Raw genomic sequence first — 22,050 nt, 5'->3', positions numbered from 1 at the left:
AATAATAGTTTTTAATTACTGAAAAGATTATTTAAATTCTGTGGCAACAAGAACTATAATAATGTGTCATTATTTCTGCAATGGCCAATTTGGAGTTTGAGAGATGTCTAAATTTTATAATTGCACTTTTATAATTGCATCTGTTTATGTTAACCATTATGCATTCAATGTCTAGCACAGTGCCTAGAATATAAAAGAACCCAAATTAATATTTAACTGAATGTTGCAGAATCTGCATGTTTAATTACATTTCATTTATCACAGAACTACTGAACTGAAATATAGGTGCTTAGTTTTCTTGCCAACAAATTAGTACATTAGCATGGAATATTTATCTTTAAAAATATGCCTGAGAATTCTTGGTACATGAAGGGAAAATATTTTTCAAATCCATTAATGTCAGGTCATGTACAAATAGAAAAGTGTTACTGAGTGAATAGGACAAAGTTTAACACCAGTAGAAGAAAAGAAGCAACAGAAATCAATTCACTGGGACACAGTTAAGATTCTTAGTAACAGACTCTATCAACTATTTCATCAAGCCTTAATAACTATTCGAGAGTAATAATATATTTAGATTCACACATGTATATTAGAATACCTTTTGTTTTGTCTCTGGCATACTCTATTTTCACAAGTCCTACAGTGCAAAGAACCATAAAACGGTATTAAATATAGTATTTCAGAGCAAACTTATAAACTAACTTTATTGGTGAATGCATCACTTAGCTTCATATATTTATTCTGTTGCATTTTTAGCTACAAGTTACAGACTACCTCATAATATTCTATGGAATATACGTGTATACATGGATATAACATACATACTTGCACACAAGACACACACACAGACAAGCTCTAATTATTCTGATAAGGATTGGGGGAAAGAGAAACGTTCACCAGAAATCTCCAAGTGAATGTCAGTTCTCAATGACATGTTTGATTACTTTAATGTTGGCAACAGATTTCTGTTTTTTAATGATGAGAGAAATGAACTGAATTACCCTAATGCCTTCAATAATGTAGCTGAATAAATTATAAGCGCATTTGTAACACTCTTTTATGGGCTCAAGACACTTCTTAAAATGTACCACTTAAAGCCGTCCAACAGAGCAATTGGCAGAATGCTATGTCATTCAGAAGTGACACCAGAAACTTCACAGGTGGTAATGATTTTGAGTCTAAAAGTAGATTTTGCTGATCTTGGCGAGTGCCGGGGCAGAGGGTATTAGGTGTGAGCAGAACTAATACCCAGCAAGCCACACAGGCAGATTAGGCCACCCGATACAGCCCTGCTTTCCAATCCGGTGAAACTTCAAAGTCCGCTCCTTCGTCTGCTGTTTTTACGACCACAATGCTTCAAAACCCACCTTTCACATCCCACCTCCTTCATTATACCTCCGCTGAACTAACTGGGACTAGGCCTCAAATCTGCATTGCTATGAAGTGTTTGTGGGCCTAAGTCATGTCATCCTGACGAAACAGACAGGCAGACAAACAGCAAAACTGCTGGGCTGAGGGCTCAGCACTCACAGTACCTTGCTGCACGACCCGTGAGCAAATTCCCTGACCTGCACCTTGCTGAGCCCCCATTTCCTCACCTGTGGACTAGAGACAGGGCCAGCAATGAATGCATCGACCTCACAGCACTGCGTGAGAACCGCGCACGGTCACACGAGCAAGAGAGTGAGTGCCTACCGAGTACGAAGCTACTTTTAGAATTATTATGATTGCTGATGATCTGGTCTTTTGTGATTCCTGTTTTGTTTTCATTATTTCACAATGAAAGGACCTTTTCCTTTGGGACATAAACTTAAAAAAAAAAAACAAAAACAAAAGGCAGAACCTATATCCTTCAATTCTCTTGAAAATTTCAGCCAAAATCTTATTGTGAAGCTTTCTATGCCGTGGGCTTTAAATAAATGTTTATGATTATAAGTGAAGAATGGCAAGCAATAAAATAAAAATTCTGAGTTTCCTAACCTAGAATGCAGAATCAATCCTGGGAACAAGCCCTTCACAGCTGAATGGGGTCTTACAGAAAATGCACTGTCGTCCTCTCACCATTTGAAAGTTTGGAAGCTGGCCTACAAAATACAGCTTTATTTCCTATACACAAAGAAAAGCTGGAGGAAAAAGAGCCTCGTGTGCATATCTAAAACTCTTTGTCCCTAAAGTTAAATACAGTGCACCTCTCTCTTATGGATTTTTGTTTTCTGTTAACACAAAAGTTGCAGGCTCTGAAATCTGACTGTCAATACTGAGTGCTTTAATCTCCTAACCAGGGAGTTAGTACGAAGGAGCTTCAGATGAATTACACGTCCCCACCTCTCTCCGAAAGTGCCAACATCTGAAATAAAGCCATCTCTTCTATCTAGTCTAGGATGACTCTACATTTGGGTCATGTTTATTTATCAAATACTTAGACAGACAGATAAATATCTTTACTATTGAATGATGTAATTTGAACAAAATATGATTTGATTTTGTCTCTTCTCCAATACACAAAGTATATAAAGAGTTAATGTGTCTACTGGATGGTTTTAGGCAAATTCCACACTCTGCCCACAAGCAGCCTATTCTTGGCTCCTCCATGCCCACTTTGTTTTGCTCGTACATTACTTGTGACTCTTTCCATCACTACACTGGAAACTACTCTGAGAACAGGGCATATTTTACTCCCCTCTCTATCCTCTGGTAAGTGGATAAAGCATGATAGGTGGCACTGGGACAACTACACTCAATAAGTACCTCAGTGCTGCCAAGTAAGAGTGCCTTCCTTGGAGGGCAAAAGCAACGGCATACGATTCTTCCACGTTCCTTCTCTAAACAATACACAATTTTATTTGGTATATGTTTGAAATAGCTCTTTGAAGAGAGGAATTTCTTAGCAAGAGACGAGTCTCCAAGGGAACAAGTCTTCAATGAATAGTTTACCTTTTTAAAGTCACAAGCGATGCTACCTAGAGACAGGGAGCACAGACTGGCGTGTGAAAACGACGCAACGTGAGAGCATACAATGACCACACGACGATAAACAAATTTAGCATGTGCTCTGGAGCCACCCTATCACTTCTCGGGGAAATTTTTATAGCATCACATTATTGGTGTGAAAGTACATTATCTTCAAAACCCTTCCTCTGAGAGGATCCCAAATGGCCGAATGCCATGTTATAACAAGTCACACTACTGCACGCCCTTACCATACCTGCTTAAGACAGGAAGGCTGGTGTGTTTTATTTTGCTTAGTTTTTTATAAACCTAAGACACAAAGATTATAAGCATTTGTCAAACTGAAAGCCATCTGTAATCCAATGTCAAAGTCAAAGGATGAAAATGTACTTGCTAGCCTTTTAAATTAAATTTAGGTTAGGTTACCCTCTCTGAGTCTGCTTCCTCATCTCAATCAAAAGGTCGGCGGTTCTTGCCACACAAGCCTATTCCCGAATGGTGCAGCACTATGACTAGGGCTTTTCTTTCCTTTCTTTTTTTTTTTTCCTGAAATGAAGATAAGCCGGCAATGTCTCACACAGAGAAGATGCTCAAATATGGTAGCCAGTACCACCCTGTTCATACTGTTTCCCTCTTTTCCTGAAAAGAGCACCCAATCTCTAGCCTATGTCAGGCGCCACCTCCTCCACACAGCATGCATGCCCTGACCATTCCACAAAGACTTCCTTCTTTGAATTTCCCTCCTTCATTGAATTTCCTCCTATGGTACTCAATTGTATGGCGCCAATATTCAGTTGTACAGTAAACTTTTCATGTCCTTCTCCCCAACTCAATTACATGTCAAAGAAGAATAGAAACTATGTAATTTCCTTTGAAACCTCCTCTCCTGACCTACTACAACCCCTCAACTCTAATAGGTGCTCAAGATATATTTGTTAATTGATTATTTTGCACAACACAAAGGATAAATTCATTTTCCTTTATCGTCTTATTATTAACAGAGGAAAACAACTTTTTAAGTGAAAAGACCTCAGCACTTGGTAAGCTTTAATCCATTACTAAGTAACAATAATTTCTTCCTATATTAACTGCTCCCAAAACAGTATCTACTTTTAAAATCCAGTCTTCAAGCTATATTTTTCTAAGAGAGTCATTTCCCACATTCAATTTTCAGTAAATGTGGTTTCCCCAGAAAGCATTCTGCAGAATCCCATTTGAAGTATTTATTTTCTCAATAGTCTCAGTTATTGTTCTGGACATTTCAAATTATTTTTTGAAAAAGTCACGCAATACCTCAGAGAGTCTCTACACCTGGGCTAAAGATGCGCTTGTATCCCCTGTTGTTCACTTCTGCAATGCTCATCAAATCTCTTAGTCTTCTGGATGGGGTATTTAAGACCACTTGCCTTATCTGACTGCCACTAAGTTCACCATGCATCTTTCCCTAGAATGTTCGAGCAATGAAATTCAAATAATGGCTCAAAGTAATCTGCAGTAAACTTGTCCAGTTAAAATTGGCCCAGTGAATAGGAAGGCAAAGAAGAATTTCCAATTTTAATATTATTTAATCTTACTTACTTTAAAATGAATATTTTCTAAGTATTTTTTATGATTCAACAGAACAGATTTTTATCATATCTTTATAGCACAAGGCCAAAACCAGATAAGGCTCAAAAAAAAAATTCTAATAACAGAAAAAGGTATATTCTAAATGCGGTTTTCACATAATACTAACAGGCATATAAACAAAAGGAGAAATAAAGCATTGTTAACATTATTTTCTCTAGCTCTATATAAACTTGCTATATTTAAAGACATAAATAGTACAAGTTTAAAATTATTTTCTGTGGATATTGACCATCTAAATGAATAAATTGGTAAGTAGTTACAAACAGAATCTTTTTCTTGAAAACTGTGTTGATTTTGTGAGATCTTATGTACATTAAATATAGTCACTGCTCGGACATCCTCTGCTTAAATTATCAGAAGCCATTTACTTGTAAAAAGCATCTAAGACCCTTAGGAAGAAAGGCCTATGAGTACTCCTGTAAAGCTTTCTATTTGAAATATAACTATCCTACAACTCCAGGTAAATGTTAACTCAATGCAACTACTTATTTATACATTCTGTTTATAAGACTGTCTGATTATTAAGGATTTTTATTTCCAGGAAAAAGAATATCATGGTTACACTGATACCTTCCCTAAAATAGCAAGGTCTGAGCCGTATAAATGTCAGCCACATTGAGCACATTGCAAACTTGTTTTATCATGTATCTATCTGCCACCTGGTTTATCACAGAGGATACTTTACACGGGCGTTCTGCATGAACTTTAACAGGGGACCAGAGCGCCTAGCGACAATGAGACACTTCCTAGCAAATAACAACATAGCCCTAAAGATGAAATTACGCTTACTTCAGAATTACCAGCTTGGAATAAAAAATTAATGACATTCTATAGTTCATCAGATCCTGTGCTTTAGAAAGACTGACACAGAAATGAACTGTTTTAAGAATTTAACATCCATATATATATATATAAAATACATACATATATATATAAAAAGAATTTAACATGTATCATCTACTTAATGAAGTCACAGTCCCTGATAAAATATAATCTGAGTGATATTTTAAAATCTAGTTCTTCAGACTAAAAGAGCTTACAAGTAGCAATATGATGGACAGGGACAACGTTAACAGTTTAAGTTTTAAATAAGGAATTTCGGATGAAAAGTTTTAAAAATTCTTACCATATTTTTAAAATCATTGTTAATACCTCCCATCACCTTGAATATCCACATCTAATGAGTTGCTGCATCCTGCGGACCCCAAGCCTGTCACTCTTTCCCCAGCACACGTGTCCTTTTCATTCCCCAGTCATTGCCCTCATCTGGTCTCTCTTCTCTACCCCATCAGCTCTACTTCATCCTACAGATGTCCTATTCTTCCCCTTAAAAAAGTCACTAAAACACAACTCCTGTATGGTTACTTGCCTAATGAATGTCTCCTTATGTTCCCATTGTGTATCAAGCTTCCTACCTGTTCCTCAGTGCTCTCCAAAGTGGAGCTCCGATCTCCCCTTCCCACCCGATGCCTCCTTTCTTCTACCCTATTAACTGCCTCCCTTGAGGCCCGTTCTCTCTATCCTCTTACTTTCTAGCCATTCTTCTAGAGTCTCCTCAGATGCTGCAGAAAGTGTTACTCCTCTGGATTATTCCAAATAATGGCCTCAATCTCCTATCAGTTTATGGCCTCAATCTCCTATCGGTACCCAAAACAAGTATTTGTTAAATCCTGTTTATTCTTTTACATACAAGCATGGGCTGTAGAACTGATCCACCTTGGTTCAACTCCTTGCTGTGCCACTTACTAGTTAGGAAACTATAGGCAACCTCCGTCTCCCCATCTGTGAAACCAAGATGTTACCAGTACCTATCTCACAGGGCTGTTCTAAGGAATACATGGATTAATTCATAAATCTTATCCTGGCACACATAAAGTAGTCCAAGATGTTAGTAATCATTGTTAATGTTTATCCTCATCACTATGCTTTGTAAATGTTTGCAAGCAAGACTAAAAATATGGACAATGGAGTAAAGGAAAAAAACAAGTCTCATAGGTCTGCAAATGACAAAAAGTGCTTTCTACTCATGCTTCTTAATCTTTAAGATAAAACTCAGAAGGTAGATTTTACAAGCCGTCAAAAAAAGATTAAATGAGATATTTTGTAAAGAAATGTACAGCAAGTGGCAACTTCTATTATTAACTATTATTTACATGTTTATAATTTCACGGGTGTCAAAATTACACAACAGGTGTCAAAATTACACAACGGGAAGAGCAAATGGTTTTCCCAGCCCATAAACCTAGTCAGATCTGGTTTGGTAAATTAAAATCTATACATTATGAGACTTGTCTGTGCCCCACCCCACCAAAGTTTACTACTCCTTTCAAGATATAGAGAAAATGCAGTACATATATAAAGATACAATAATTTTTAAAAGATAATAACAATGATATTACTTCTTATATTTACAAGATGTTCTACTTTTCAAAACATGTTATCACCCAGTGAGGTCTGTTTTTGTTGTCTGCCTGCACTGCAACAAACGCTGGACTTTCAAAACAAATTTAGATATAGTGTTTATAGAAACTGATGTATCATTTCATAGCCAGGACTTTTGGAAACTAATCATTAGGACACAGAAATATCACTGAGGGAGTTCTCTGGTTGAAGAATACCGAGTTGGAAGTTCACTTAATGGCTCAGAGCTTTTCCCACCAACTTCCCCCCACAGCAGGCCATCTGCCCTCCTACTCTTTATCTAAGGATCACCTAACCCGACTATCACCACCCCGCCCCAGACCATCCCTCTACTAGGATAAGAGCTATCTATCTACATAGAGTGCTAAAAGATCATCGTAGAGGTAATTCTTTTCTTGTGATCAGATAAGACAAAAACAAACAAAATATTCACCTATCATTACCACCATCATCAACAATGCTGACAAATGGATTGCTGGAATAAGCTGGGAACAGTCTCGTCTGTAAGGTCTAAAACTAAGTCAAGTTCAACAAATGTCTTTAATGATGTTCTAAATATGAATAAGAACTGCTTAATGCCTTAGTTGGCATTCTTGTTATTTCACCTGCTAATGATGTGTCTTAACTATTAAACTGTAAAGTCTCACTGTTTATAGTTCCTCACACTCCTACTGCATATACTATTGTTAACTAGGCTTTTTAGAATTTTCTGGAAGAGTCTATCCAGTCATAATCATTAAAGAAAACAGTTAGTGGGCAGGGATTTTGAGTACAGTGAGTATACACAATGTAACCACATCTCCCACAGACTATGTACTTAAAAGATTTATGAATTATTTTTGAAAACCCCCAAAATTGTATTCACAATTGTGACATTTCTACCAGCGTCCAAAATCATCAGCTATATCTTCTGTTTTAATTTAACTTTTCTTTTATCCAGCATCACATCAAACTGGATACTCTGGCTATCTCTGATTAAAATCTCCTTCCTAATACATATTTCTCTCATTGTTGTTCATTATACATTATACATTTCCTTTCCCAAAATGAAATCACTGGTTTTTTCATATATTATTTTCACTGCTTAACCTTAATATATAGATTTTTCAGCCAACAACCTTGTAATTATCAGTTTACTTTTAACCTAGCTTTCTCTTGAACAATTTTTCTACATCCACTGGTCACCTTAGTTACCCACTTTGGTTTTCTGATACATTTGTAACTATTTGGTGGCTTCAAAAGTTGACCTCTGAACAGTATTCAACAGTAAACAGATGATAAAGCTATCAATATTTGAGTATAGGACGTTTGGAAATTATGTATTTCTATCAGCAAAATGAACTAGATAAATAAACTAGAACATGTATGAATATCTTGTGTCTGGATGTTAAATATCAACATTACGAAAAACACAGAACTATCACTGAATAGATATAATTAATGCTGCTTTAACAGGATAATATTTTTGTAATGTTGAAAAATAAAGAATATCTTTTGTTTCCCATTATTTATGCATTAGAACTGTTCCCTTTATTACATATATTGATCAAAGCTACATTAAGACTTATCTTTCCTTATCCAAACTTCCATACCACGGTATCTAATAATTGCTTATGAAATATTCTTTTGCTACTTTACAGTTACTTCAAAACCTTACCTCCCACACCAGACTGCCACCTCTTTGAGGACAAGGTGCATCTTGATTAAGTTTGGTAGAGGTCGCTGAGCTTAGTTTGCTATTTTTGCCACAATATGTATTTTCCTATAAATCAACTTTAAAAAATTAAACAATACCTCAAGTCAGCATGGAGTGTTTATTTCAACGATTAAACATGTTCCCATGATCCTAGGATTTTGTTAGTTTTTTAAAATAAATTCATTCTTAATTAATAGCTCCCAAACTGCTTTTAAAAATGAAAATACAGAGAAAATCCAGTGTTAAATATACGTTTTTTTAAAGAATCTTTTGGAGGAAGAAATATCTTCATTTTGTGACTTGAGCCAAAGAGGGACTGGAATGAAGCTGTCATATACATGGACATCAACCTTTTTGTATTTACCATAATTCTTTTTAATAATATTATGCTATTTAATAATTAAACAGATGATTTTAATCAGTTGACGTTGTCTTGGGAAAAGTCACATCTTCATATATACTCACATACAAATTTTATCTATACTTGATGGAAGTATGTATGTTATTAACTATTCACTTCTTTGGATATGTAACATAAAACTCAATTTTATAAAACAATGTAAAAAAGATGAAAGTTTGTCTTTTGGAGCAAAGACACTTCTTGAAGCATGATACTTACTTCAGAAACGTCACCATTTTAAAATAACTGATCTCAATGGAAAACTAATTCTCTACTCTATCTAATATGGCTACATTTCATCTTGAGATTAATATATCCTGAACTGTTTTAACAAAGGATAATCACAGAAACCTAGAGTAAGAGCTCAAAATTAGTGGGGAAAGTGCCAAATATAGAAATGCCCAAGACTCTGACATAAATCCATCAAAGATTTTTCATTTTTATGGACATCATAGGCACATGTGGTAAGATGCCTCTGGGAAACATGAATCATTATCTGAAAGAGATGTAATGGAATCATTAAAAGACTAATAGTAATAAGTAGAAAACTACAACCTTATATTTGCTCAGTGTTTTTTCAAGGATATAGCTGTAATGCCTATATAAATGCATTATACTACGAAAAACACTACACAGGCACCAAGTTCCCTACCTCAACTCTAAAACTACAAAATATGTCTAAAGACTTTTAGTGCCATGTCAATAGCTCTTCCTGAATCCTCTGCTTTGCAATCAATAATTCTCCAACCATTAGTGAGTCTGCTCCATGACTCATCAGAAACAATATACGAAGTTAATGGGGATCACTGTTCCCCGTGGGCTCCACACATGCACTGACACTAATGGCCCTGATGCCTCACGTAGTGGGAGGCAGATTCAAGATGGCACCAAGCCGGGAGGCAACTCTTCTGAGGTTCTCCATAAAATCTGCTCCCTCCCCCCTACCAAAGAAGAGCCCGCTGCATCCATCTTGTCTTATATCTTTGGCATCCTTCAAGGCAATAAAAGCAAGCATACTTTATATGGATAGAAAAGAACCGCATTTTTTCTGCTTAACACTCACTGTGCATGGCAAAATGTACTTCGGTTATGAAAATATCTGAAAGGAATGTTTCCAGGACCTATGCCATTGTGCTTTGTTTACCAGTCAGATGCTTTCTCAAGAATGTGTTCAAACTATAAAGACAATGTCTCCGTGCGTAGGAATTCTTCAAAGCCCGTGACGTTACTGCAGAAACGTATTTTTACCTTTCCTAACATTCAAAACAATGCCTTATTCCCTACAGGTGAAAATCTTTCTTTCTCGTGAATTCATTCATCTTTGATTTACAGAGTCAGGAGTTTGTCTGGATTTATTTGGTGTATTTTCTAAGGAAGTAAAGTCATAGCAAAGGAAAATATATATTAAGCATTTGAAGATAATTGCTATTTACTGAAAACTCTATTTTAAAATAAATTTTAAGTGACTCGTTTGTTTGGTAACTTCAGGACAATGATAACTATAGTGTCTCTAAAAAGTTCCTAAGTAGCAATCATACTCTATTCTGGCCTTTGAGAGGTGTTAAGACTCATCCCCTAATTATAAGCCTTTTCTCTGTTATTACTACCTCACCATTAAATCTCTAAACTAAATAGCAGTTCTGAGGAAATAAAAATAGATGTTAGGTGGTGTGTTTTCTCAAATTTCGGTTACAATGGATAAGAAAGACTAGGTATTTCTACGTATAATAAACTTCTTTAGCTTGTTAAAATAAAAGTCCATTTTATTTTGCAAACTCTTCACAGTTTCTCCCAGAATATTGCTTTCTTACTTTATTCTAGAACAGCCCTGTCCAAAAGAAAGGCAATGAAAGCCACATTTGTTTTCTAGTAACAGTATTTAAAAAAAAAAAGGAAAAAGAAGCAGGTGAAATTAATCTAACAATATATTCTACTGACACCAATACATCCAAAATATTATCATTGCAACATACAATTAATATTTTTTAAAAAGTATCTGATACTTTATATTCTTTCCTTTGTACAAAGTGTTCAAAAGCCAGGATGTATTTTTCACTTAGCGCAAACCTCAGTCCGGACAACCACATTTCAAGTCCTCAACAGCCACATGTGACTAGTGGCTACTGTACTGGGAAGCACATTCTAGATTCCAAAAATATGAAGCTGTTTGGCCTAAATGGCCACATACTTTAAAAATCTTCCTATAGAGCAGCCCACTATGATTAGTACTGCCGTTAAGACTTTAAACTGAGCCAAGCATTTAAGGGACTATATTTCACTTCCTTCAACTGCTCCACTGACTTCATGTCTACTGCCCACCTTGATGCCTTGAGTATAAGAAACCCCAATCACCTATTCTTTTCAGCTTCTTCTAAGCAAGATCTGAGATGTTCTCTAATCTCTGCATCTTCTATCACTAAGCAGAAAGCCAGAAGGTGCAGCAAGACTATTCTCTATTTCCATAAATAGGTATGTCAACTACAGGCCTAATGTATGGAGACAATGATAAATGCAAGGGCAATTTTTTTGCTTAAAGAAAAGATAGGAAATTTTACGTAACAAAGTCACACACCCTTCCTCAAAGAGAAACAAGATATTACTCGTTCCCTCCCCCCAGGAGAAACCCTGGGATAGTCTGTTTTTGGTCTGGAATAGAACCCAGTGTTTCATTTCATAGGAATTCTGTGCCCAGAGGAAGAACAGAATGTTGGAATCAGAACTTAATGAATTCAGCTTGGAGTCTAAGTTTGCCCCAAATGTGGAAATGTAAACACAAGCAGCAATATCTCAAACCATAAAACATTTTGGATTCTGGGCTGGCATAGCTGCATGGAGTGCCACACTTGCTGTGTATCTGCACACAAATTTGTTCTTAGTTACGAAAAGGGAAAAAAATTAAACTAGGCACATGTGAGGTTTTCTGACTCTCCTGGTAATAATAAAACCTGATTATCACATCTTAAGTGACACTGTAATTATCGATGGACGATGAACTAGTTTTCTGGTGCTGACCCAATCTGTTCCCTAAAGCACAAAAGGCAACTCTTGCCGTCCTCGGTGAGGAAACCCCCTTGTTCAACAAATAAAACTAAAAGCCATGTCTACCTTTGGAAAGAAGGCCTAACAACACACTAGCAATACAAAAAAAATTCACCCCTGTTGTGCAAATACACAACACTGATGAAAATCAGAACTCGGTAGGCTTCCTAAAATACAGTTTCGAGCTGTAGTTGTCACCAGCTTAAAGAAAGCAAAGATGCAAGCGACAACTATTTGCTTTCGCAGGCTACAAAATAACTAGTCAGCGTCTCTAGCTATCATACTATACTCAAGACACTCTGTTAGTATTGAACTAAGTATTCCTGGGGTGAATTTTACAGTCCTTGAACTTTCATTTTAACTTGTCTCAGTGATAATACTTTATCTCAACAGCAAGACAGGGAGAAACACCAACGCTCTCAGGAACCCACGGAGATAACATGGAGTGGATCACTTAAACGCTGGTATAGAATCGTTATGTACTAAATACCCTCTGCGTATAAACAGACACTGTGTTCAAATCCAGGAGGGAGGAACACCGTGTCCACTGGTGTAGTATTTCAAAGCACATTGCAGAGGGCCTGCAAATCCAAAGGCATTAATTATGACCTCTCTCAGTGTATTAATTTGTTTAAGAAATTCCTCAGAGTGTGGCAGAGTTTACCATCCATTTGCTGTCGGCTTGTGCCTGGGCGGGTGGGCACACAAAGTAAAGACAGTGGCATAACCTTCCTGGCAGCTTCTCACTCAGTCTGAATCCTAGGGAAGCACTCTGCGCGGAAATACACCACAGAGCCTGAGCAGCCGCATACTCTCCCGGGCCAGGAGAGATTTAAGAGCACAATTACTCTTCCGGCTACAACACTCTGGTTGTAAAGTGCTCTGAGAGGGGCAAGGATACGCTCCCCCATATACCTGCTCGTGTTACAGGCTCTGGAATCAAAGTATTCTCACATGACACATTACTACCAATAACAGATTCCGGCTCCGTTTAAAAAAAAAGAAAAGAAAAGGAAAGGGGGGGCGGGGGGGGACGCGCTACATATTTGTCCTGCTTTTGTCTAAAAGACCAGAATCAAAGTCCTAACTACTTTTTACTCTTTTCGACCCCTCATGAAAGCAATTCAATCAACTAACTGCGGCTCCACCCAGAGAGCGTCTATACTTACTTTTCTTACAGTTTTTGAGTGACGCACTACAAAACGATTGGGGAAAAAAAAAGGAGCCCTCTCATGCAGGGCGTCTTCCGCCCTGTAAACTTGGCAAAAGGCAAACTGGATTGAAATACAGCACTCTCCATATAAGGAAGCCCAGCTAAACATGTCATGCGTAATTTATGGGTAGCAGGCAGAGAATTAACCTTTGAGTGCACATATTTGGCGCAGATGAAAACAGGGCTGGATGGCAGCCCCGGGGACAGGGATGCGGGATCTCTTGGGAGAAACCGTGGCTCCCATCTGGTGGACTCGCATCTTCCCCCGACAAAGGTCGTTAAGTTGTAAGTACACTTCCACGCACCTGTTTCTTTTATCCCCTCCCCCAGCCTACTCCCCCCCCCCCTTCTTTCTTTCTCTTTCTTTCTTTCTAAGCTGCCAAATGGGAGGCTGGCGTTGCTGACAGTGTCCGCAGAGCCCCGGGAAGGGCTGATCGGAGCTGGGCTGCAGCTGCACAACCTCCCGCTCTCCCTCCAGCTCGAGATGGTGTGTGATAGGAAACCATCCAGCGTGGTGAGCCGGCCCGAGCCTCCTCTCACTTCCTCCTTCAGCCATATACAGCCCCGAAAGAGTACGAACAATGCAGAGCAGCAGAGCAGCGCGAGCAAACTGTGAAAATGGAAACTTACCTCTCACATTTTTTTTTTCAGAGGCAGCCCGACTGCCGAACGAGTGCCCAAGGCATTGTGGGAGTCATGATTCCAAGAGGCCCGCGATTTAAAATTGAACTTGTCAGTTCCCGGTCACGGGAGCATTGTGAGCGCCACAACTCATTCAGCTGCAGTGAAAAGACTGTTGCATGTCGCTGTGCAGCCTCTTATCGCCGAGGTCTGGTTTCCGCTGCTGCTGCGCGGCCCCTCCCCCGCCGGCCCAGCCCCACCAGGAAGCCCTGGGCGGACTCGTCGAGCCCCGGAACGCACGCGGCGGCGAAAAAAAAAAAAACGCTCTTCAACTTTCCGCCGCCCTCCAGCTCTGCCCCCCGCCACCCCGTCGCCCCTCAACCAAACAGAGTCCGCTGGGGGTGGTCATTGCCACGTTCCGATCGGCGCAGAGAGCGAAAGGAAACCCGAGCCGGCGCCTGCGATGTGCATCCCCGCCGCCTCCCGGTGGTATCTTCCATCTTATACGTTCAACATCATAACCTCCGAGCTATAGTGCAGACGGGACGCACCCCTTCTACTTTCTGCGGCTTCCCACTGGCTGGGCGGACAGATAGGTTCGTTTTTTGAAAGAGGCCCGTGGATGGATGGGGCTTCGTAAGGCAACTGGCAAGGTTAGACAGAAGGTGAGTCTCAAATCAGGATAAAACAGTAAGAGCTGATGGAGCTGCCGCCTTAAAATGCACCACACGATTTTTGAACCTGGATGGCTCACAGGCGGGAAAAACATCCGCAAGACTGCCAGTGTGTATCTTTCTCAAGTAACAGGGTGTCCAGAGTTTTGGAATTCCTTAGTAAAACTTGTTGTCACACAAGCCCGAACACTCACATACCAGCTTCCCATCTACTTGGTAAATAATATTTGGAATGTAAAATCCCCTTCCTTCCCAACTCTGCGTTATGTGATTTATAAAAAGCAAAGCCCCCTCTTTCAACATAAAATACTTATTTTCTGAAATACTGGAATAGTCCAAGGCAAATAAGTCATATTATTACTGGAGCAAAAGAAACCACAACCCAAAATCATAATTCACTGGGTGTTATAGGATGTAACTTGGCTTCACTTTCAATGGAAAGAATCCTAGACTATCGTGATGTGATCAAGTTTTGGAGATTCGGGGGCAGAATTTCCTTTCGATTTAGGGAATAACTTATTCAATGATGATTCTAATTAAAAACATTTGTTCCATGCTTTGGATACAATTTAGAACAAAATGCTGGATATTGTGCGACTATTCTTCCTACAAGTTTGTTAGGTTGTGTTAAAGAGAGTGGGGACGGTTTAAGGAGGAGAAGGAAAAACACCATGAAATGTGCTAAAGTACAAAAATACTTCCAGAAGCACTAATAACACACTTGAGTTCTCGACCCTTGGCTAGATCCACAAAATGCTGAGTTAATATTTTGCACTGCTCCCTTCCAGAACAAATAAATAAATTAATTCTATGGTGCCACTTCTCAGTGTTAATCATTAAAAAGTACCCAAGTGCACACACAGTGGAAGCAAATTTAAAAGGAAACTGCCACTTTCTCAGAGAATAGGGATGGGCATTTTCTATCTGCCAATTAGTAGCTACCCCAAGCATGAGGGCTTCTTCCTTTCTTCTAATTCAGCATTCATTTCAACAGCTACATCTACAGCCTGCTTGCTATGCCAGAGATTCGAGAATGTGTAACAGAGTCCCTGCCCTCAAGGATAATACCTCTATTAGGAAGAGACAAACCAATTAATTCTTCCTGAGGGCTCATGCTAAAATGATGGCGGTAAGCCCAAGGTGGGCCTGAGGAGTGTCAGGAAGGCTGCCTGGAGGAGTTATTTTAACGGGTACCTTAAAGGTGTGTGGAAATCATCAAGATGGAAAGGGAGTTGAGACCAGATCCAGTGGAGAGAAGAGCCTGGCAAATACAATGGACCTGCCAGTCTCTCTGTTAGAAGTAAGAGATGAGAGTTGTACAGGAGTGGCAGCAAATGAGCTAAAAGTAGGTCTGTGTTAATCCAAGGAGTCTCAGCTGTACTCTGAAAACTGTGATGAACTAGAGGAGTTTACACATCAAGGGGATAGGTGGAGTTTGGACTTGTATTTCAGAAAGATCCTGCGGCCGCAGCTTGGAGAGTGAATGGGAATGTGGGGTGGAGGCCGATGGAAGAAGGGTGATGGGTGTGGACAGACTGGAAAAATGACTCATGCAGGGAATGAGGAAGGGAGGAGCCTTGGGAGACTCCCAAATCCCTGGCTTAGCCTACTGGATTGTTTGCTACTTGCTTTTTAATTCCTCCAGTTTGCCTCCATTCGCCATGACACAGACCCTGGCTTCTGAGCTGGGCCACCTATGCTGGCAGGTTAGTGTCCTCTCTGGCTTCCATGAACCACTCCTCAGAATGCCCAATGACCCGCTAAGGGCTAATCCTGCTTGTAGGAATTTATTTTCATTTGTTCTCAGACCCTTGTAGACTTTCAAGTTAGAGCTTTGCTGTCCTTTTTTCATGTGGGTTAGAAAATTCGCTGTTTGGAACAACATGGTGAAAAACAGGACTTTGAACCTGTGTATGGTGCAAGAGGGGAAATTATTTTTCCACTTCAGCACTGGAGAAGGTGGGGAAGTTCTGGGAACAAAAGAGAAATTGAAACTGAGATAAATTTTCTGCTCCACTGAACAGAATACGAAGAAATACAAGAAAGAAACTTGAATGTTAGAAACAGAATAAACATCATAGTAAATGATAAAGAAGAGGGGGGAAGTGTTATTTCACATTAGATAAAGGAAAAAAGGATGGCTAAGAAACTCATATAAAACAATGGTCAACCTAGGACTCACAAGTCAGTCAAAATAAATTGTGGTATAAAACTTCATTGCCACTGATTTAGCTTAATTTATTACCACTGATAATACTATAACATGAATAATGACATTTAACATTTTGAAGCACTGTAACAAACATTAGATCATATGTTAAAAATATTAAAACATGTTGTCAGCTTTCAACTAGCAGTGGCTTTCTAACCACATTTCAAATTGTGGAAATTATTAAAAAATCATCGTAGTAATAAAAAGTAAATTGTTCCCCATTTAGAATACCAGTAATATTCCCTCAGTGCTAGGATAGCATTATGGTTTCTCTCACTCCTCTGAAGGGCAGTTACAGTCCATAGGTTTATGAGTGAGAACATCTTTAAGTATAAAAAGAATGTCATTTGGGGGTAGAGGGGGAAATTATAAAAAACAATTTCAGATGAAATAAAACTACCTTTTCAGATGAAGGAAAGAATATTCACTGCAGCTTCCTGAAATATTTCAGACCATTCAAGTCTTAATTATACCAATGAATCCCAATAGAAATACAGTTAAGGAATATGGTTTTCAGAGATAATATCAACTACCTGGTTTACCAATAATACAGATACAGGAAATAGCATTTATCTTTTTCATTCAAATGGGAGTCTCTAAGGCATCTGTGTAAGTACGTGGGTCTGCAAATTGATCTTTCTTGTCCTACACACCTCATTTATAGTCAATAAGCTCTCGCTGCCTACTAAATATATTTGCCTTTCCTGCCTCAACCCCCAACATCAAAATGAAAATATCCCGAGAAGGTATGCTTTATAAAAATTGAAATATGAAAAGATCTTGAATCGTGGATCTAGAAGTGCTGTTTTTAATATACCAGGGTAGAAAGAATCCATTGCAAAATATCGTCAAAAGTGAGACCAGATTCAGGTCCCATGATTTTTAATCCATGTTTAAATATAGATGGTTAAGAGAAGAAGCTGCTGGAAGGCAACAAAGAATTGGAAATACTCTCCTATGAGGAATTAACTAAACGTGGATGCATAAGATGTATCTCCATTCAGTTTCACAGCAGGGAAGGGGTTGGAAGCATTCTTCTGTAGCCTGAATTCAAACTTGTTCAGGTATCTGAATAAATATACTTGATAGAATTGTATGAATTTAGTTTACCTAAATTTAGTCTAGGATCTTTATATATTTCACACACCAAGTAAGTTTTAAAATTATACCCAATATTTAAACATAAATAATATATATGCTATTATATGTTGTATGTATATATGTGTTACATAATACAGCGTATTATACATAGTATACATGTCACTTGATGTACAAATCACCTAAATGTAAAAATATTATATAAAATCAACATATTTGTCTTAAAATACTTATAAAGATTAAAAGTTAAAATATTAATTTATGAGTTAATATAATTATTATGCATTAAAATATTAATTTTAATAAATTAATAAAGGTATTTTACCTAAAAGTTGACTCTAAATCTTCAGTATAGTTATTTTTGCATCTAGCAATAGGGAAATCGAAAACAAATTCATTTCAGAATTAAAGGTTTAGAACCAGAGAATTTTAGTAGAGGATGGAAACTTAGAGTCCATCTGGGCCTGTTCTACTGTTAGACCAGAGAACGTTGTATACATAAATTGGTTCCATGACAGAGAAGAACTGGTATCAGTGTCTTCTGACTCTCTCAGGCCATTTATTTTCATTGTTTTTCTTAAAGACAATTTCTGCGGCAACAAGAAGCTCCAATATAGGCCTAAGTGTTGCCCAAGTTTATGTGAAGAGGAGTCAGCCACGTTAGATTTCTAGGAGTATAATTCTTTCCTCCTCTATGTCTTCCCTGTTTCTCTTTCTTTCTTTTTCTCCTTTCCATTTCTCCACACTTCCTTCCTTCTTTCCATACAGAAAACACTTTCTCACAGTGCTTCCATTTCACACATGTTCATGGGGCATCCATCACGCTAAGACCTGCTCTAGGTATTATGGTTATAGAAATGGACAACACAGCCCAGTCACTTCCTTCAAGGAGTTTACAGTCTGCTAGGGAGAGACAGACAGTAGACAAGTAAAGAACAAATACAAAGAAAAAGATAAACATCTGAGGCAATTTCAGATGGAGGTAGGCCCTATGAAGAAAAAGAAAGCAGGTTGAGGGGATGAGGCGGGGAGGGTGTGTGTTAAGCAGGATGGTCAAGGACTGAGATGGTCAGAGGTCAGCAGAGTCCTCAAGGAAGTGAGAAATATCTGGGGAAAAATCATTCAAAGCAGTGGGAACTGCACATCTACTAGAGTCTTGAAACCTGAACTCATGTAGGGCTGGAAGCCCAGTGGTAAATAAAAACTAATGGAATACCTAACCTCAGGGAGCTTACAGTCCAGTGAGAGAATTGAGGATCTTAAATTAATCACACTCAACAGGCAAAGCTACAATCATTCTTTTGGTCAGTGGTCCCCACTGACGCGTTTGGTTATATTAGAGATGCAGGTAGGGGTGTAGTTGGCACAAGACCCAGATCTGCTTTTCAGTGATAACTAGCTTCCACTTGACTGCTGCGTGGAGGAGGCTGATGTTACTCTCAGAACAGGAAATGCACCACTGCTGAGGATGAGCGCAAACTGAAAGAGCAGGTCCTGGAGGGGGCAAGGGCAGCAAATGGCTGAAGGCCTGACAGGAGAAAGTGACTTGGTGGAGGACCCCGGGAAATACAGTCAACATTAGAATCTTCCATCTCAGACCTGAAGAGAAAGCCTAAAGTGGCCTTGAGAGAACTGAGTTGTGTGTGTGAGCCTGTGTGAAAGAGAGAGAGAGATTTATTTCCTCCTTAAAGTCAACATAGTATAGAAGATTCAAAACTACTGAAGATAGAATATTTTTAGAAAAAAATTAGCAGTGCTTCCAGTTCCCACGGATAGTCACTGGTAATATTACAGTCTATTTCCTTCCAGGCTTTTCTCAATACGTTTTTTACACAGTTGGTACGATATTATATATGCAATTTTGTACTGGTTTTTTTTTCCCACTTCATCTCATAACTTTATAAAACAAATGACATCTCCCATGTCATTCATATTCATTATACACCTCATTTATCACATAAGGTAACAAAGGCTGGAGAACAGACCCTTGAGCCTCCTGCCCCTTGGTGTAGTGTTTGCGAGCCTACCTCCCAGATCCCGAATTCATGGGTCTAATGTGCAATATATTCCTAGACACTCAATCTGGGGTATACACATGTCTTCTAGTACAGACTATCACTAGGAAAAGAAAGTATACAATAATGGTTTTTTTCATAAATAAAAAAGTTACAAAAATAAATATGAAACAGGTAGCCAGAAAGTCAAAGTGGACATATTTCTCATATTACCTTATAATATATAATTCCATGTAATATTGTCTAATTCTGTCTACTGTCTCTTAAAATGATGTGTTGTGGTTTAGCCAAGAATCCCCTTGCAAGCTTTTAAAAATAGTGCCTAATAGATCTAACAGTGTAAATGCCAAGTGTAACTATCTTGTGGATTGTAATCAAAGGTTTCGACATACTAACACTGTTCCATTACAATAAAAGCATCTGGAAAATGTGGCCATTGCTTTGTTTGTTTCTACATGCAAACAAATTTTTGAAAATACCAATAGCAAGGTTGATTCTTCTTTTCCTAAGTGTCTGCTGTATCTATCTATCATTCACTTCTGGAGTTCCTGTCTTTTGGCTTCTATGACACTCCACATGCTTCTCTCTTTTCGTTCCATCGTGTAGATTCTCTATCTCTGGATCTTTTGTCAGCACCTCTTACTCCTTCTTACCTTTGTATTTCCAGAAATTACCTTCAGACCCTATCTCCAGAGATGTCCTAAGGGCACCTCTGAATAAGAAGAACTTTTGTCGTATGAGTAAATGGTGGGAGACTCAGATACACATCTCTTTTCTTGTCTTCCCTTTTTGCCTTGTCCAAGATGGTGGGAACAAAGTGGTACAGTCGTAAATTAATTCTTATGTCTTCATGGAGTCATCAAGTGTCACCCATTGCTCCTTGATTCATTTAACAAATACTTATTGATCACTGACAAAGTAGCAAGAGTGGCACTTGGCGCTGGGGATACAGAGATCATTAAGACTTCTTCAGGTGCCCAGAGTCCAGTCTAGTCAGAGGGTGGGGAGTGGAGGGGATACATGTAGGAGAAAAAATCTCAAGCATTTGGAAAAGAGTATATCAAGTGAAACAATTCAATTAAATTCAACAAACCCACGTGCCATGCAGATGGCAAGGAGGACAGGGCTGGGTCAGGTCTTGCTCCTCAGACTCCCAAGCAGCTGACAAATGGTAAAATTACCTGGCATGTGTTTGTGAAGTGCTTGATGGCACAAGGACAGGCAAAGAAAAGTCACGAAGGGCCATTAGACAGACAAGGGACTTGTTCATGCGAACACTTTAAGCAAATCATTGCCCTAGCAACATGAGGAGAAAGTTCGTTTTTCTTATTTTTCATGCTGCCATTACAGAAAGCCTACTGAGGGTCAAGTTGAGTTCCCTGACCCTGGGGCTCCAGACAGTCTGGCTTCCTCCCCTGCCCTCAGTGAAACCCAGGCAGGCCCTGCAACTCTCTCTCTCTCCTCACTTCCCTCAGATCATCAATACCAAATCCCCAGTTAGGTGATGGGCAATTATCTGATTAAAGTCATTCACACTAAGGCGAGAATGAGGCTTAATCCTTCAGAAGTGTTTGCTTTGACAAAAGGAGAACTTGTTACCCCTAATGAACTGCTAATTAGGCAGAACTTGGAGGCCTCCCTCCTCCTCACTTTCCCGGACTCCCCACCCCAACAGCCTTTCCTTTCTATTTCCCCTGCTGAAATAAAGGAAGATGGAAAACTGGTGAATTAAAAAAATGTTAGGGACTCTAACTATGTATGTTATCTCTTTGAGCCCTCACAAGAGACACGTGAGATGGTATTTATGACCCCATCCTAGAAATGAGGGGACTGAAACTAGGGCAGTGGTTCTTGATTTTGGCTGCATTTTGGATCAACAGAGTGCAACCACCTATTTCTGGGTTGCAATCAAATCAGAATTTCTGGGTGTGGCACCCAAGCATCAGTGTTTTTTTAAGTTCCTTAGATGATTCCGATGTGCAGCCAAGGTTTCCTAGAGCTGAGTTATAGTTTATGAAATGAAATTACTCAGAATCAGGGGCAATGTACTGACCTGCTCTGTTTCCTCCCTTTGGCAAGT

The 22,050-nt window shown here is 38.8% G+C and overlaps 1 protein-coding gene across 26 annotated transcripts in view; it reads right to left on the bottom strand.

Annotated features, from left to right (window-relative positions):
* MBNL1 (muscleblind like splicing regulator 1) overlaps positions 1–22,050 on the bottom strand; it is a 190,724-nt gene that overhangs the window by 154,360 nt on the left and 14,314 nt on the right. For 15 of the 26 annotated variants that reach the window (XM_006202815.4, XM_031679067.2, XM_072959300.1 and 12 more), the window contains exon 1: positions 13,981–14,146. The exons of 2 other annotated variants lie outside the window; for them this stretch is intronic. The gene's annotated coding sequence lies outside the window, so the exon portion shown is untranslated. Of the gene's footprint in view, positions 1–13,980; positions 14,150–22,050 lie in introns of those variants that run through there. 9 more of the 26 variants (XM_031679106.2, XM_031679109.2, XM_015237983.3 and 6 more) reach the window with 7 other exon arrangements.

This window comes from Vicugna pacos, chromosome 1 (assembly GCF_048564905.1).
Source record: "Vicugna pacos chromosome 1, VicPac4, whole genome shotgun sequence".
Classification (NCBI taxonomy): domain Eukaryota; kingdom Metazoa; phylum Chordata; class Mammalia; order Artiodactyla; family Camelidae; genus Vicugna; species Vicugna pacos.
The sequence above is the reverse complement of the archived record's forward strand: the minus strand, read 5'-3'. Positions and strand labels throughout refer to the sequence as shown.